We start from the raw sequence: 7,783 nt of genomic DNA, 5'->3' as shown, positions 1-7,783 counted from the left end.
GCCCGCCCGCCCGCCCGCCCGCCCGCCCGCCCGCCCGCCCTTTTTTTTTGTTTGCTGGAGGCAGGTCTGGCGCGGGGCGTGGATCCCGGCTGCCCGCCCGCCCGTTCGGTGCTTGGTGTGTCTGATGGTTCAGTCTCATCTTGTGTGACCTGTCAAGCGCTTGCACCTTCCTCTAGGTCAGCTGCTTCCGTCACATGCTTCTCAAGACAAGTGCATTTTCTGCTCCACGTCGCCGAGCAAGTCCAGGGGCTTTCGAGGTGCCAGCCCCGAGACTAATTGAGAGCTCTGTCGGGTCAGCGGGTTTGGGTCAGCAGACAGAGCCTCCCGAGGGGAAGGGGGTCCTCCGGGCTTTTCAAAGTGGTGCTGTGTGTATGAATGAAAGTGATACCTAGTTTACTTGCTCGTCGTTTTAAACTCCCCTTTCTCTGACATATCCCTATATGTGATCGTAGTAAGGATAGATCTGAAGAATCACAGAGGTCAAAAGGTGTCTCAGTACTCGTTCTCCATCTAAACTTGATTTTCTGGAAAATGAAAGCACGTTTTCTCATATTCCTGGTCACTGCACCTTGTTCTATGTTAATGCATAAGAAATTATAATCATGATTGGAAATCACTAGGAGTGTTGTCGGACTGTGAGTTGAAAATAATACTGTTATTGCAATGAATACATACTGTAGAAATCAGGGTTGATTTTAGTAAGTGTTGAAACAGTTGCCAACTGTGGTGTGATATTAATATTTTTAAACATTTTTTCATTTGTGACTTTTTTTGAATAGTCTGAATTTTTTTTAGTTTTTTTTTTTACTTGAAGTACTAGTGACAAAGTGACATTTAGTGTAATGAGCAAAAAAGTTTTCTGAATAAGTATTTTTTATCTTTAATGGTGTTAATGTTAGCAGTAATTCTATATTATGAATCTGTCATTAAATCTGCTCTTCTAGCTCTAAAACATATTTGTATTTAGGGGAATGCAAACCTAATTTTTTTAAGATTTATTGCTGTGTTAAAAGTGATTTGATATTAAGACGCATGGGTTCAGATCCCGTAAGCATCCTGTTTTCCTGTTAAAGTCAGCAGAACTGCCAGGGAAGTTTGTTGTCTGTTTTCCTCGGTTAGCAAGTGCATTTGAAAAGCACAGCTGTCTATGCCTGCTTAAAAAGAAACCTGTATCAGTATAAATCACCAGTTCAAGTCCAAAAACTGTTAACTCCATTCCAAATGGAAAGTGATTAAGCACATTATTCCTTGACTGAGATTCCCTGAGTTTATTTGCCTCTGTGTCAAGAATGCTTTGAAAATGCTTGTTGAAACAATGCGCCAGCAGTTGTATGTATATCTGGTTAAATGGCTTTCCAGGGTTTTGCTCGCTTTCCAGTTCAGTGTCTTGCCTTAAATGTTGGTCGTGAGTTGTAGTCAAAATAAACTCTCTCATTTCTGTGTAATTCTTACAGGCAGAGTAGTTTGGAACACTTTTTCATCATACAAGAAATTTCTATTAAAGAGAAGAAAGGTTGTCTTCAATTGTTGCAATGGGCAAGTGGTGGTAGTTTGTGGAAGAATCTTATCTTTGTAAGAAAAGGAGAGTTTAATAAACTGGAAAAATACAATATATAGCACTTGGGAAGACTGGTTTGCAGATACATGAATCTGATTCTGCAGTGCAGTTATACAGTTCTTGAACTGTAATGTTGATATGTTTTGTCTTTTGAATTGATATGATTATGTTTCTTTTCTTTGTTAACTGGATGAACATAAACGAATATATTTACTTGCCATGGAAATAATTCCCTGCTACATCTAAGGATCCAGTAATAAATTCTATTGTTTGGAATTTAGCAAGATTATTTCTAACAGTCTGTCTGTACTCCTACTTAGAATACTTTACTGTTCAAAAACTAGCTTGAAAGTAGCTATATCCATGTTTATTAGGGGTCTGATTCTGAATTTGTTGAAATGAATTTTGTTCACTTCTGTGACCATTGGGTCTTGTACTTTAAACAAAACAACTTTTTGAATAGTGGGTGAAATTCACTCCTGAGCAGAGAGGTTTATAGGACCACTGCAATCACCTGAACCATTGTTTAAATTCCTTGGAAATACTAAACTACAGTTAAGGTAACAAAACCAATGCAGTCATGTTAAGTATTACGTGTATGTTCTTCTTATGCAAACATCCGAGGTGATTTGATCAGTGATATTTAAAAGCATCTCTGGTGAAAGTATCATTAAGTTAGAATAACTAATACTCTACCTTCGTTTTATTAAACACGAAGAGTTTAATAAAATGTTAATATAGTGAACTGGCCTCACTTCCTGCTGCTTGTGCCCAAATAGACTATGGCTGCTTAGGTTTCTGAAAAAAAACGGGACAAGGTTTAATCTTAGGAACAAATGAGTTAAAAATAGTCATGTTCAGCTGCTCTGGCAAGTTTAAATTTAAAATGTGGCGGTGTATGAGTGTGTTTCCACAGCATCATAAGCTGATCAAAATTGGACCGTCTGCCTTCCCAGCCTCCTTCCTCCTCTCTCTTCCTTGTGCTGGTAAGGATTGCACCGGGAGCTGGTTCAGGAAGCTGAACTGGCTGAAAACTAGCAACTTTTTTTGTGGTAGCGTTAGTTTTTAATTGACTCAGCGCCCTGAACCGACTCACCCTGCAGTTGCATACCTGTCAGTAGCTGTGTGAGCAAAGAGGTGGGATCCGAGAGAGGGAGGGGAAGAGTGGCACTGCATAGGCCTGAACGTGGGAGACTGATGTTACGGGACTCCAGCCTGCAACCTACTGCTTTGCATAGGCGTACAGCTGGCATGGACCAGCTCCACCATTGAAAAACATGGTCCTGTTTGTTTCCACCCTGCTCTGCTGCTTCCTCCTTTGTGCAGGCAAATACTTGTATGGTTATGTGGTGAACTGGTTGAGGTTTGAACTAACTTGGGGGAGGGGCAGGGAGGGGAGGGTTAGGTTTAAGCTGGATCAGTTTGCTGCACAAACATTTGTGCTGGCGCAAAGATGGGGGTGGAAGCAAGCAGTAAGGGGAGCAGGGTGTGTCTGTTTCTTTTGGTGACAGTGACACATTATGCCAGTTTAAAGTATATTCGATACTGGCTTAATTCAGTGAGTTTAAGCTAGTACGGCATTGAGGGTTTGAATACATTGTTCAGCTATGGTTCATGGGCATATTTTACATCTAGGACCCCTTAATCCATGGCAGTGTGTCTTTGAAGGGATTTTGAGGGAAGAATCTGGCCTTTTGTATAGTAACTCCATTTTTTAGGATTTTTATTTGGTACCTATTGTGTCATTTAGCGGTACTTAATGGGAAAAATATGCTCCTGTTTATAACTGCTGTTCATCCATCAAATTCCTGAAACAATGAATTTGTTCAGCATGTATATTGAGTTTTTAAATTTAAAAGACTAAAATCAGAAAAGATAGTGATCAGAGTGTCCACTAAGAAAACTGCAAGATAATTTGCAGTAATAAGTAGATTAAAAAACCCAAATGAACAAACCTATGAAAATTATGAGGCTGACCTAAGACATAACTTCAGACAGTTTCCTAGAAGGCAGTATGTGACTTTTCTTCTTAAGTAACTATTTAATGGTTAGTGATTTTCAAAATCTGTCTTAAGGCTTTCAGGCTATCACAGAAGTTGTACGTTTCAGGATATGGATAGGCACTGATACTGCTCTGCCATAGATTGCCATACTTCATGATCCTTTCCACCAGAGAAGCTGTATGCAGTGTTATGTGCTTTAGGCATAACCAGCAGTTAAACGGACAGCATTAGCTCAATCTACCTTCACCGGTCAGTTACCTTGATTAATTTTTCCTTAAGTGGATTAGTGTGCTCTTACATGATTCACTCTCTTGCAAGTCTGTATGGGTGGTAACCTCTCTTTGCTGGGTGGTGATGAGTAACTGTGGGCAGTAGCTACTGCTGGAAGAGGTGACCTATCTGCAGCTTTTCAGTGACGTTTTCTGAAACAAATGTAATGGGTTTTATTTTTGTCTGCTACTGGGTAACATCTTATCAAAACTATTTGAGGAGCTGTTGGCTGAAAACTGCTGTCCAGAGATGTGTAATTTCACGCAGCATATGCAGATGATATTTTAGTTGTGTGTAAGTTGTAGAACAGCAGTCCTCTAATATAACAGACTTTGAACTTTCTGCTCTTAAGCATCATCTTTTCTTGTTGGCCCTTCTGTGTAATCAGTGTTAGATGTGAACATTCTTTTTGAACTTGAACTGGTGATAAACTGGTGTGTGATGTTTTCTCATATAAGTATGTATGCATAAAAATGTGTGTGTGTGTATATGTCGTATTCTCCAAGTATAATGTACTCTTCAAGTTTCCTCTTCACTGCTTCTGGCAAGGTGGCAACAATCATGACAACCAATTTAATTCACTCTTTATTGAGGCACATCCTCCTGGAGCCATGTGATTCTCCAGAATTCCAGTCTTTCCCTGACACTTGAAATGACAGCAGAAGTAATTATCCCTTGGCTTTAATAAAAAGAACGAATAACTTATTTCTGATGTTTATACAATAAAGTTTCCAGATTATTGCATGTTTGGGACTGACTATATGCATTCTTTTCTAATTAGTAGAAATGGCGTTGTGATTACTGACTGTTTCCTTCTCTTGTCTTAGAGTACTTTAATTTCATGGCTTATTTGTTCTTCTAAAATGCTTTCACATCCATATGTGGGGTAGTGAGATGAGAAGCTTCTTGTCACGAGTTGTACTTTATCTGTCACTGACTTCTCAAGTGGTCCAAGATAATCCCTAAACTTTTTGCCTGAATCTCAGTCAACAAAGTAATACTAATACCTGTGTTAGGAAATGCGTTCCTCTGAATTACTGCAAGTCTAAAATGGTTGTGTTGCGTGTCGTTGCTATCATAGCCACCCGTGCTGGATGGCCACCTTTATTTCCTTCAGCTTCCAGAATCAGCCACAATTACTAGACTTACCACTTCTTCTCACAGAACTTTTTTTTTTTTTGATGTAGAGGTTCAGGTTCAGTATTGGATGTTGGTAGAAACACCTCTCTGTTGGTACATTTTTGAAATGGGATTTTAGAAAAAGATCCCAAATGTAGGTTTTAGCTTATCCTTTTTCTTTTCCTTTATTTATGATAAGCGTGTATCTTATGGCAAAGGTACTCAAGTATTTCTTGCTATTCAGCTTTTTCTTGTACATGTGTCTGTTAGTTTTCTGTTGAGGAAAATGTGGTTCAGAAATACTTTATGAATTGTCTGTGCTTGTAATAAAAGCTGAGAACTGTAGGGCAGTTGGCATATCTGAAATAGTGATAGTTTTCCTGGACTGTACTCCAAACTCAGGAGAGACTGGGGCACCGTGTTTTTAGTCTGAAGAACTGACTTCGTTCCCTTGACTTTTCTTCATAGTGATTTTGGTCCTGGCAAGGTTGAGATGCTACTGCTGTCATTCATACACTGGTGACGGTTACTGTAAACCACTGATCCGTTACTGTGTGCTGACTCAGTGGTGAAAAGTTGCTTTAATTTCGTGCCTTTTCAAGGGTAAAACAGACTCTCTATCCTGTATGCCGGTACCTGGATTCCTGTGTTTCTAATGGAAGATACAGAACTTTGATCTATCTCTCTCTGGAGCTGCAGTTTAAACTGATGTGTTGATATTTCCACTGTTTTCCTGTGGCTGCTGCCAAAGAAGTTAAACTGCGTGGTAGTTCTTATCTGCTGGGATTACTCACCTTGACACAAATGAAGCATTTGTCTTTCAAACAAATTTTCTTAAATGCTTTGCACAGGGATATTATCTTCTTGTGCGTTAGTATGACACCTGGCACAATATGCAGGTGGGGACGTTTCATTCTTACCATAATTTAGTCAGTAAAAGTGATTGTAGTAATACTGCTTGTTTAGAATCATGGAATCGTAGAATATCGCAAGTTGGAAGGGACCCATTATGTGAACATTGGAAAGATATTCATCAGCACAATATTAGATGTATTTCTGAGATGGAATGTCTTTATTTCATGACTTGCAAGATGTTTGACAGGGTGGAGAGTTGACTGGTTTTGCCATGCGTTAGGACAGTGTGACATTCTTTTCCCAAATGGAGATGTTGAAGCAGTAGCGTTAAAGGGGAAACTCCCACTATTTTTTTTTTTCCCCTGCAGAAATGCAAACTTTGGTTCATATATAAACTTAAAGTGAAAAATGAATGATCTAGTGCTGTGTTCCATCTTGGTAGCAATCTATCTTATGCTGAGCTTTTCTGAAATGACAGCAGTAGCTTTTTGCTTAGCTGCACAGCAGAGCAAAACAGAGCTGACTGTGCAGCAGTTATCCTTCAGACATGTCTAAATTTTTCAGTCTATTTATGAGTATCAACAAACACTTTGTGCATACTTTCGCCATGCGTTGAATGCTTCTATTTTCCTTTAATTTAGCTTAAAACTAGTAATGGAATTCCTGAGGTTTTGAAAGGAATAGCTCTTGGCAAGCCTGGAGTTTTGAAACCAAAGGCAAATTAAGATACCAAGCAAACACAGGGAGGGCTACTTCTTCAGGGAAGTATGTTAAGATTCTTCCGACATCTTAGAGTTTGTTGTATTTATGTTCTAAAAAAAAATGTATCTCTTTGAATTACTCCTTTAAAGCACAGTTGTTGTTGTTTTTCTTTTAAAAAAAATCTTACTGGCACACAAGGGGACACACACCCCACCCCCCCCCCCCCCGATGTCATTCAGCAAGTTTAGCCTTTTCAGCCAACCGTTAGACATAGAGGGTGTAATACTCCTTTCTTTGTAGCTGTCTGTATTTTTCAGTAACTCAAACACTGATTGAAGCATGTAATTAGATTACAAATTTTAGTTTAAATAAAATATGTTCTTGCTTTTAAATCACCACAATAATTGTAATTGAAAGTAGTTGTTATTGTGCATCTGTCAGGTGGTACAATAACACAATAAAAAAGAAGTTATTTACATTTTCAAAGTGTAGTTGCGCTGTTTATAAAGCATATAGCTAAGCCGCTTTAGCTTTATGGGAATAAGAGGAGATATGACGTAGGGAAACTTACCTGGCTGTCACAGCCTTGTCCCTCTTTGGCATCTGTGGTACTGCTTGCTGCAAGCATCTTCCTGCTTTTGTACTGTCTTCCCACTAATCCCGAGGTGTACAGCGTTCGTAGAAATCTTGCATGCTCTCTCCTTTATTTAAGTTGCTGCATTTCTTTGTAGAGTTTTGTGGCTCTACGTGCCTTCATTCAGTCCTGCATTTCCTTGCAGTGTTTTTTACCATAAACATTTTGAATGTCTCAGAGCTCTTTATCTCTTAAACTTAACTCGTTTGCTCGCCATTTGCGATGCTGCTGACAGGGGTATAATCCTCTCTCGCCCAGGGCAGTTGTTTGGGAGTAGCCCTCTTTTTTTTCCTCTTCTCCTTGAATCCACAGTCATGTTTTATTCATATCCTTCTTCCTTGTCTAAACAACATTTTCAAGACCACGTTTTCTTTTTCTGTTTTTACAAGTGAAGTTTAGGCCTGGATCTGTCATCTGGAGTACTTCAAGTACCTCCTCCCTCTTCTCCTGATACTCCTATCTCTGCAATCTGTTTAAAATACAACTGGTACAATTTTTCAGTAGTCTGTGCTAGTTTTCCTCATGCTAAAGCTCATTGTCTTTGAATTTGAAGACCTGCATCTCATATTTCTACATCATACTCTTCTTTTTCCCTGCCACTCTTGGCACTCAAATCTATCTTCCCCCTACCCCTATGTCTTT

The sequence above is a fragment of the Aptenodytes forsteri genome, unplaced genomic scaffold, assembly GCF_000699145.1.
Source record: "Aptenodytes forsteri isolate BGI_AS27 unplaced genomic scaffold, ASM69914v1 Scaffold366, whole genome shotgun sequence".
NCBI lineage: Eukaryota > Metazoa > Chordata > Aves > Sphenisciformes > Spheniscidae > Aptenodytes > Aptenodytes forsteri.
The sequence above is the reverse complement of the archived record's forward strand: the minus strand, read 5'-3'. Positions refer to the sequence as shown.